The 11,443-nt window shown below is 27.8% G+C and overlaps 1 pseudogene; it reads right to left on the bottom strand.

Annotated features, from left to right (window-relative positions):
- Positions 1 to 5,307: 5,307 nt before the first annotated feature.
- LOC130940006 (terpene synthase 10-like) lies at positions 5,308 to 9,817 on the bottom strand (annotated as a pseudogene).
- Positions 9,818 to 11,443: the final 1,626 nt, after the last annotated feature.

The raw sequence follows: 11,443 nt of genomic DNA on the forward strand, positions 1-11,443 counted from the left end.
AAAAAGCAATATGCATGCAATATAAAATGTGTTACATTTAACCTTTGCCTTAGCTTGATTGGGTTTGATTTTGCTGATTTGACCTCAACCTTTCTTGCCTAACCTTCTCTTTCTTTCTTTTTCGGTGAATAGTTTAGGAATTAAGCACTCTCTCACTTCTCTGACTTCTGACTAAGAGAAAAAAAGTTAACGTTGCTTTTGATGAAAGCAAATAGGAGGGACTTGCTTGCTATCGGGTTCGGATTGGATTAATTCATTTTGCCCGTTTTGATTTCTCAGCTTTATTTTCTTTTGGGCTTTTTTTGTATTGTCAGCCTATCAACATGATTCTTATTTTCATCCAATTTGGGCTGCTGCTTGTATTGATTTTTGGCTTGCAACATGATACCAAAATAATTAGCATTAATTAGATAATTTTTCTAATAAAATAATATTTGTCATCATTAATTATTTTAGTTAATTTCTTAACTCAACAGAATCTACATAAAATCGTTCTTAGACCTACAAGTCACATGATCAAGAGAATTCTTAGCATAAGAGAGAACAAGGTAGGATAATTTGGAATAATATTTATAACTCAACACCTCAAGAATGATTAAGGACTACAAGCATGTCAAACGAATTAATAATAATAAGAATACAATAGTTGAGCATACATTACATATCATAACTGCCTAAAACAAAGTTCATCAAGACATTTTTAACTGTATGCCTCATTTAACTGTGGCAGTCATCCAACTAATCTATTGGCTCATTAGGACTTCCACCCAGAATAGAATACAATTAAATTATCCATGACTTTTTAAATTGTATTAGCCACACTACCAGCAAATGAACAAAGATAACAAGCAAAGAAAAATGCTAGAGAGACAAGCCAAAATGAGAGTAATCTTAAGGTCTAACAAAAAATGTACCACACATCCAAAATTCCTCAACTATAATATAAAAAAAATCCACAATACTAACATCCATATTTATTTAATTATTGTTTACTGTTCATTTCATCCTAATAATTGTAAAATTTAGCATCTAAAGTAAGAGAACCTTGATATAGAAAAAATGAAAATGGTACAGAACCTCGCTGGAGTTCTACCTCTCCTTGGGTTCGTTGTCACGCTGAAAATCCTTGCTCGTGCGATTAGCTGTCGCGTCGGACTACTGAGTAAGGCGTCAGAGTAGTGGGTGTAACAGAGGCACTGGCCACTGGGTAGGGTTTATGGTTTGCTCGTGGTCACCGCTTTCTTGATTTGAGGGGGTATTGAGAGTGTTTGTGTGTGTGTGTGTGTGTGTGTTGAGGGGTGTTTGAGGAGCGACGGCGACGCAACCGTGACGGAGCGACGACGACAGCGAAAAATGATGCGTGTTGGTGATGAAATGGAGAATTTGGGGTAAAACGAGAAAATTGTGTTTATGAACTTTGGATGCGAGAAGTGGATGCGAGTATGGCTTTTAGTGATAAAAATCGACGGCATATTTATTGATTTTAATTTAAAAAAATCAACACCCTAAGCGTCTATTTTATACATTAAATCTGCATCGTTTATTTTATTTTAGAAAGCGATTTAGATTGTTTAAATTTATCGTTGGTAATTATTGTCGATATTTTAATTAATAAAATAGATGCCATGTTGGTCAATCTTAAAATAAAAGTATTTTCAACTCCTGATTTGTTGACAATGTGACGATAGTAGGATAAAGGTTAATACATTATAAAATTATCGATGACCTTGCTGTTGATTTTAATATTTTATTTTTAATTAACTTTTTTTAGTAATATCGACAACAAGTTGTCGATAATAACCGCGTTTTTTAACGTCGAAAAAACGCTTTTTCTAATAGTAAAAAAAATAAACCTGATGATATATATCATAACCATGTTGCCTTAAGAGCCTAAACTCCAAAGCTGTGGCACGTAAATCCTTCTTCTTCTTGGAGTCAACCGTATCATATATGTTGTCTAACAAGTTCCTTATTTCATTATTGAAATGATAAGGCACCCAAGCCTTCGCAACACATCAATAAGATCAAGTTGATCAACATGATTTTTCACTTTGCAAAGTATCATTCTTACTTCTTCCCGCAGCGCTTGGCTTTGCTCTGTGTATGTTCCTCGCTGCAGTATTAAAATTTTATTATGCTTTAAGAGAAATGCTAGGTAAACAATGACTATCTTGAATAACATGAATAATCACCAATTAAATGAAAATATACTACACTCTAATTTATTGCTATTAATTAAATTTATTCTTTTAACCCTATTAATTTACATTATTCACACATTATTTAAAAAAGTTGTTAATTACCTATACTTTTCCATACTTTAATTATCCTGTGTTAAATATCAAATAGTTGTGTTTCCTAGCTTGTGCCCGAACATGCCCTAAAGTTTAATTAAAAATGTAAAATTATATACATAATCATATTACTAAATATTAGGTTGTATAAAAAATATAAAATATATATACTGCATCACTTTTAAAACGTAATCACGTTATATACCATAACTACTTTATATAAGTAGCTTTATGTTCCTTAAATTTTTATATACTAAATTTTTCTATTATATATATATAATAGAAAAATTTAAGGAACATAAAGCTACTTATATAAAATAGTTATGGTATATAACATGATTACATTTTAAAAGTGATGCAGTAGTAAAGATAAGTACAGCTTATTCTTATTCTAATGAGTATAAGTGATAAAAAACATAGCCTTTAATCTTTAAACGCCACTTGAAAAGTGCACTCTATATATTTTAAATGTCAAAAGTGTAATTTTTGATATAGAAAAATATAATTTTTGAAAATAAACAACAGTCAAATAGGTATTTCTACTAAAGTATCTCCAAAACAAAAAAAATAATTTTATTTAAAACATCACTTTTTTTCATTTTTAATTAGCTAAATTTTTTAAGTATAACTGAGTAATTTTTTTTTGTAATGAGATCATTTGCAACAACCTAATCACTTTCATGGATAAAGTCACATATATAAATAGATTGGACCTACTTTCTATAAATTATTCTTTTAGTTTTTCCTTATTTCTCGTTTTTTGGTCATTGCTGTCGTGCTGATAGAAAACAATCAAGATATAGTAAAGTAGCAAGTAATTAATATTTAAGTTAAAAAAAAATAACTTGTCAAGTGCTGTACAAAAAAAAAAAAAAAATATTTCAAAATTTCATAATTCGGACCATACAATTTTCATTTTTTCTTACAAAAGTTAATATTATATATAAAAAAAGTAACTATTCAAATGAAGATAGTAAAAATATTTTTTTGTAAAGATATTTTATTTAAACATGTGACTTATTTATTTAGCCATATTTTAAACAAAGACAACACTTTTATAAATATCAAAATTTAACTATATAATTCTTTATCCAATAATAAAAAAAATATTTTCATATGAAGACAATTATAAAATCTTTATTATAGTATCACATATAAAAAAGATACCATATATTTGCTGTTCAAAGACCGGATGTAATCATAATAATGCCAAATAGAAGGTTTGAAATTGGCAGATCGACGAGGTGTTGTTTGATTATGATTAGAAATTTTATTCAATGCATTGCATTGAGTTGGAAAAGAGACATTTTTGAAGGTCTTGAATTCCAGACCCTGAGGAAGAATCACTGTAGAGAATCTAGCGGGGATTGAATTCGTAGCCATTAGTATTGGTTGGTGATCCATTAGCTAGAACTAGAGAGTGGGAAAGTGATTTATGTAACTGATTTTTTTGTTGGTGGGATCATAGGTTAGCTTCTTGGATATTTTTTGCTCCTTAATTAATTGGCACCATAGGTTTCTTTATAATAGCTAAGAACTATAATAAGTATGTTATAATTGAGTTGTGCGTGCTGCGTAGACAAGCATGATACTTTAGCATTTTCTACACGTGTGTATTAAAAGCTAGCTACTTGTATCAGTTTCTACACGTGCTTATTATCAAGCCACAGGTTTCAAATTAAAGTCAGTTGGCTCGCCCACTAATAATGCGCTATCAGTGACCGTGGGTGACACTAAAATTTAGAAAAAAAAAAATTGTTTGGGAGCCATTATTTGAAAGTTCTTGGAAGTCATAATTTTTTTTCTGAGGTTTGTTTAATGTATTTGTTTCTTATTTTGTATTTTTTAATTATTGTTAAAATAAATAAATAATTTTAAATATAATAAATATATAATTTATAAATATTATATATATGAAATTATTAATATTATGTTAAATAAAATAACTTTTTGTTATTGTTTTTTTTTATCATTATTCAAAATTTAAATAGAGTCAATAGATCCAATTTTAAGAAAGAGCCATTAAAAAATAAAATAAATAAAACATATATCTTTTATAATCATATGTTATGAATATATGATAAAAAAAAATTAACTACCAATTAATTATAAATATTTACCTTTATAATTGAAATTTATAAGTAATATAATCAAACTTAATTTAGAGTTATAATCAAATTTCATAAATAATATAATCAAACTAGATTTACATCAACATTTATAATCAAAATACAAATAAATGTATAAAAGTAAGGAGTGGGGGCATTTGCCCATCCACCCTTAAAAAGAAAGTTATAAATACATGTCTTGTTGAAATAATGTGTTGTCGTATTCAAAGAAAAATTGTTATTAAATATGGGATGAAATAGTGAGACCAGTAGTTAGATTTGGATAACATGTTTAGGTTTTCGATACTTGATTGCTCACTAATTTTATCATCTTCTAATTAAATTGACACCGAAATTGTGTCGCTCCAAATAACTCTGAAATTCGATTTGGGACTTAAAATGTCAACCAAAAATTAAATTTTTTTCCTCTTTGGCTCTTATTATGAGCATGGAGCATGGAGGGCCTGTTTTCTTTTCTTTTTTTTTTTTTAATATCACTCATGTTATTGGCCAAGAAGTTAGAATCAAGAAAGCGCTTGTATTCTTGAATTCTTGTGCAATCTAACCTAACTTTCTATGCCGCTTGCTTTTGTCCTTGGCAAACTTTAGAAAATCGGAACGATTATTAAACCGTTCTAATTACTGATTTATTAACTTATTAGTCTAACCGGTTCAACTGGTGGTTCAACCAGAAAAATCGTTTTAGATTAGAATAATAAATAAATTATAAATACACATCCTAAAATATAATTATAGTCTGATATAAATCTTAAAATATCTTCGAAATTTAAAACACTACATAAAATATCATGAACCGAATACATATGATCTTATCAAAATCCAAACTCAAAAGTTAAATAGTAATAAAAGCATATCTAAATATTAAATCCCAACATCATGGTTTATCAATCATCAAAATCCGCAAGAACTTGTTGCAAATCTGCTTCGGTGGGATGATCTTCACCTTCATTCCCACCCTGTTCGGCAGAAGAATCAAGAGATGCAGCATAAAGACCACTACTACCACCGCCACTTTGATATAAATCAGCACTACGGGAATTAGGATTAGCAGCATCATCATTCGAAATAGGAGGATCGACAGGCATGTTATCAGCAGTTGCTTCTTGATTAATACTATTTTTCATAACTGAAATTAATAACAGCCATAACACAATGAAATTAAAAACAGCCACAACGTCATCATTCAACACAACACAATTCTGCCTATTCAGCCATTCAACACAACACAATTCAACCTAGTGCCTATAGCATTCAGCCATTCAACACAACACAATTCTGTCTAGTGCATATACCATTCAGCCATTCAACAAAAACATCAATTCCCTGAAAAACACCAAAACAGCAAAATTGCAAAGCAGCAAAACACCAAAATTGCAAAGCAACAAAACACCAAAACAATACAAAATTGCAAAACACCAAAATTGCAAAGCAACAAAACACCAAAACAATACAACATCAACATTAGGTGGAATCAGAACCATACATTCTAAGTTTCTAACATAGAAGATGAAAGCTTGAAAGTTGAAACAGAGAAGATGAAACAGAGGAGTCACTCACCTGAGTGCTGACGAAGCTAAGACCAGCGATGACGAAGGGAGAGGCCAGTAAAGACGAAGCGGCGGTGCTAAGGAGCAGGCGACGGTGATGGCGCTGCCAACCTGAGGACCGCCTGGGAGCCTGGGAATGCTTCAAAAGGGGCTAGGGTTCACCGTTCACATCTGGAGTCTGGAGTGAGACTGAGATGAATGAACAGGGGAAGAGACCACTCGACGGCGGTGGCGACTGGACTGGAATTTTTGAATGCTTCAGAAGGGGCTAGGGTGTGAGAGTCTGAGACAATGAGAGTGTGACATTGCGATTTGGGAATGGGGAAGAAGGGGGGTTTCGAGTGGTAACGGGTTGGGCGAGTGAGGCGGGTCAGGTTTCAGCTTTTTTAAAACAATTAAGTAACAAACGGCGCCGTTTAAGTTTTTTTAGAAGAACCGGTCGGTCACCGATTCGATCCAATCGGCTGATTTTCAATCGGTTCATCGATTTCTTTGTAGTTTTCTTTCCACCGGTTAATATAGGAGGACCGGACCACATGCATTGTCGATTTGCAATTAAATCGGTCGAACCGATCAGTCCAGTCCAATTTTCATAACCTTGGTCCTTGGTAGTCCTTGGTAATCGGTCTAGTCTTGAACAATTTTTATTACGGGTAATGTTATATACGCATATCCGGAGAGAGTATCATCAAATCAACCCAATAATAATTCTATGCAAAGGCAAATATCTCTTCAACATAATGATTTAATATTGTTTTGAAATTACAATAAATTTAAGTTATTGACATCTACTTATAATTTTTTCGACAACGAAAACTTCCTAATAAGTCCAAAGAATTCAAGTCCTTCAATAATAGGGTACATTATCTTATGGTTATTTGTAATTAATTAATTCATAACACCTCTGATCTTTGTATCAGTAATAGGATGAAAGATTAAGGATGATATACGATTCTTGATTTGAGGATCTTGAATGGTATGTCCATCTCTATCATGATACATTGACATTCTTGCAATGTTTACTGCAATTTCAATAAAAATTGGAGGCAAAGAAGAATTATGAGCTTCCTTATTCATCTTCTTCCATGTTGTGTTTAACATGGATTTGATATGCTCTTGAGCATTAGTCTCAGAAGCTCCATTTTCATTCATGTAGCATTGAATCGATTTTGGAACATTACCAAATTCATTCTCCCGCTAAAAATGATAAATTAAAAAGAAATAATAATAAAGGTGAGATAAATGTTGAACGTATATAAGAGAATTTAATTTTGGAAACAACACAAAGGAAATTTTGAAACGTACCTTATGTGTTCTAAGATCATTAATGAGACGTGTAATTGTTGCCGAAAATCGAATTATGTCACAATATTCTTCTAAGTAACCCAATTCATTTTTTTAATGAATATGGAATTGCAAAATAAGAATGAGTAAGCATAAGAGGAATGGCGATGGATATCCATGCATTTTCAACGTACTCTTCAAGACTTGGCTTATATCCACTGTAATACCATTTTGCCTCGGTAACATATGCTTTACAAAGATCTGACCACTGAAATTTTTACCAAAAAGATAAGTTCATCATATAATACTATTCTTGAGAAGGAAGTTAGAATATTGTATTCATTTTAAAATTTATAACGTACAATGAAAAATTACGATTATTAAAAGTATAGTAAAAACTAAATAATTTCTTACCACTTTCTTTAGATATGGAGTGATATTGTTACCGTTGATTTTCAAGAACTCAAAAGCTAATTCATCCACGAAATCATGGATAGCATAGAAGCATATTTTCAGGTAGTCCGAAAGGTTATCAATGCTATTTAGATCCATCTACAGTCAACAATAAAAATATTAAAATTATTTTAATTTTTTTTGTTGGTTAAATTACTTTTTAAATGTTTAAGCTAAATTTTAATTTTTTTATTCTAACGTCTGAAAAGTTATATTTTTATTCTAAAATATTTTATTTTATCTTATTTTACTTTTCGAACTAATATTAATTTTTTTTTCAAAAATAATGTTTTTCTTTTTATTATTATATTCTTTTTCTTATTAATCTGTCATACTTTCTCTCAAATCACTATAATCAACACTATAATTATAATTTTCAAATGTTGAAAATAAAACTAAAACTTAATTCAAATATTAAGAACTAAATTAGTATTATATTTTTTATGGATAAAGTATAATTTTTGTTCGTATATTTTGTCAAAAATTTTAAAATTTTTCCTAAATTTAATTTTATTTCAATTTTGTTTCAAAAAATTTTTATTTGCATCAAATATACCCTTAACATTTAAATTATAAAAAATAGGACTAATTTAATAATAATACATCATAAATATATTTAATTTGTTTGTATTAAAAATTGTTATTGTGAAGTTATTCCTAAATTTGTTATAATTTTTTTTTAAATGTTAGTTGTTAGGGATAAATTTGATGAAAGTAAAAAATTTTTAAGACAAAATTAAAATAAAATAAAACTTTGGATATTTTTAAAATTTTTAACAAATTTTTAAAAAAAATATATGTGTGTTACTTTTTTTTTATTTATTGTATGTGGCAAAATTTCAAATGTGATGTAGGCAAAGAAATTTAATAGAGTTAAGTATTAAATTGTTCTCTTACGTTTGAGCGTAATTATGTTTTAGTCTTTAAGTTTTAAATTGTCTTATTTAAATCCAAAAAAGTTTTATTTATTAGTTTTAATATAGTCCCACCGTGAGGTCAAAATTAAATAATTAACAGAATGTCTTACATGACAGCAGTACAATAACAAGGTCGATAATTTGGAGAATAAGTATAAGCTCCGAAGGTACAAAATTAACCGTAAATACATCAATACATTTATTTATCATTCTCCTTAGTTCTATAGAAAATATTTCATTTAAATTGTAAAAAAAATGATAATAAATGTATTGATGCATCCACGATTGATTTTGTGCCTATAGAGCTTGTATTTGTTCTCCAGATTATCGACTTTATTCTTGTACTTCTATTATGTAAAACATTTTGTTAATTGTTTAATTTTGACCTCATGATAAGACTACTTTGATGCTAAATATTTCTTTTTTTAAATTCAAGTAAAATACTTTAAGTTTTAAAGATCAAAACAAAATTTTATCCGAACATAAAAAATTAATTTAGTACTTTATCCAATTTAATATCAGTAGTAAGTACGAATTACTAACCTGTCAATTGCTTCCGTGAAAAGCTCTAATTCTTCTAGAGTTCCATAAACATCATAAAGATCATCAATTATGGTTGCTAAGGAAGTGACCTTTGCTAGAGTTGTTCTAGAAAACTCAAGATCTGGCTCAAAGCTCATTCCCATACCCCAAAAGTATCTCTCTACCAATCTATCCCTTGCAAAGTTCAACTGTTCTGGAAGGCCAATTTTTCTCCACCATCTTAATAAAGAAATTAAATGAACCCCCTTTTATTAAGAATTTAATCAATTGCAAGAAGATACGAAGATCTTGAGAAATTTGATGCAATTCCTTAAAAAATATATTTCATCATATATATTCATTGCTATTTTTAAAAATACTTGAAATCCAAAACACTTTAATTAAAACATAAAATATTTATATTTATTATTTTACACGTTCAAATTTAATAAATTTGGGGTTAGTTTACCCATTATTTCTGTAGTAGCTTAGGTTTTCTTCTTTATAGATTTTTATGGCCTCGTATCATTACATAATATATATATATATATATATATATATATATATATATATATATATATATATATATATTAAAAATAATATTAGAGTAAAAAACCTTAATAAGCCAAGTCAAGAATCATGTAACGTAAATACGCCAAAGCGAAAATCATTTCAGCAATAAGTCAAATCATATTTTTATATAATTCGAACCATGCTGGTTCGAATTCCATTTCTACATAATTCGAACCAACTTGGTTCGAATTATACACAAACACATGAACCAGCTTGGTTCGAATTACACACAAACACACGCACACACTAATTCGAACCAGCTTGGTTCGAATTACACACAGTAATTCATGGTATAATTCGAATTATGCTGTTAAAAAATTAATAATTTATTTAAAAAATTTATTAAAAAAATTAATAATTTAAAAATTAAAAAAATATATTTTTTTTATTTCATACGTTAAAAAAAGCTAACAAAATATTTAATTACGAGACTTCTTTAAAATATTAATGAGCTATCAATTCGAATTCCATACAATACTTTTCTGTCCATTTTTAATAGTTCATGAATATTTTTTAATAAATTTTTTTAATAATTTTTTTTAAATTATAGTACAAAAAATATTTTATCCTATGCAAAACAATTTAAAAAAATGGCTTAAAAAATGTTAGGAGTACTATAAAAATTTGTAATGTTATAATAACTTAGGTAAATACATGCATGTACTCAAATTTTAAATAAAATACTCTACATAGTCAATAATAATTTAGAAATGAAAGAAAATATTTTATTCCATACAAAATAATTAAAAAATATATTTTATTCTATACAAAATAATTTTAAAAAATGGCTTAAAAGATGTTATGAGTACTATAAAAGTTTGTAATATTCTAGTAATTTAGGTAAATACATGATAAAAATATTTTTTCTTTAATTTCTAAATTATTAGTGACTATGTGGAGTATTTCTTTAATGTCCTAAGTCATTAGGACATTATAAATTTTTATAGTACTTCTAAGATCTTTTAAGCCATTTTTTAAATTATTTTGCATAGAATAAAATATTTTTTTGTGGTATAATTTAAATAAATTTATTAAAAAATATTCATGAGCTATCAAGAATGGGCAGAAGAGTATTGTATAGAATTCGAATTGCTCACCATATCATTTGAATCAGAGTAATTCGAACTTCCCTATGCGTAATTCGAATCATGTAATATCTCACCATATAATTTAAATAATTTTATTAAAAAATTATCATGAATATTTTTTAATAAATTTATTTAAATTATATCATAAAAAAATATTTTATTCTATGCAAAATAATTTAAAAAATGGCTTAAAAGATGTTAGAAGTACTATAAAAATTTGTAATGTCCTAATGACTTAAGACATTAAAGAAATACTCCACATAGTCACTAATAATTTAGAAATTAAAGAAAAAATATTTTTATCATGTATTTACCTAAATCACTAGAATATTACAAACTTTTATAGTACTCATAACATCTTTTAAGCCATTTTTTAAAATTATTTTGTGTAGAATAAAATATATTTTTTAATTATTTTGTATGGAATAAAATATTTTCTTTCATTTCTAAATTATTATTGACTATGTAGAGTATTTTATTTAAAATTTGAGTACATGCATGTATTTACCTATGTTATTATAACATTACAAATTTTTATAGTACTCCTAACATTTTTTAAGCCATTTTTTTAAATTGTTTTGCATAGGATAAAATATTTTTTTGTACTATAATTTAAAAAAATTTATTAAAAAAATT

This window comes from Arachis stenosperma, chromosome 7, assembly GCF_014773155.1.
Source record: "Arachis stenosperma cultivar V10309 chromosome 7, arast.V10309.gnm1.PFL2, whole genome shotgun sequence".
NCBI classification, from domain to species: domain Eukaryota; kingdom Viridiplantae; phylum Streptophyta; class Magnoliopsida; order Fabales; family Fabaceae; genus Arachis; species Arachis stenosperma.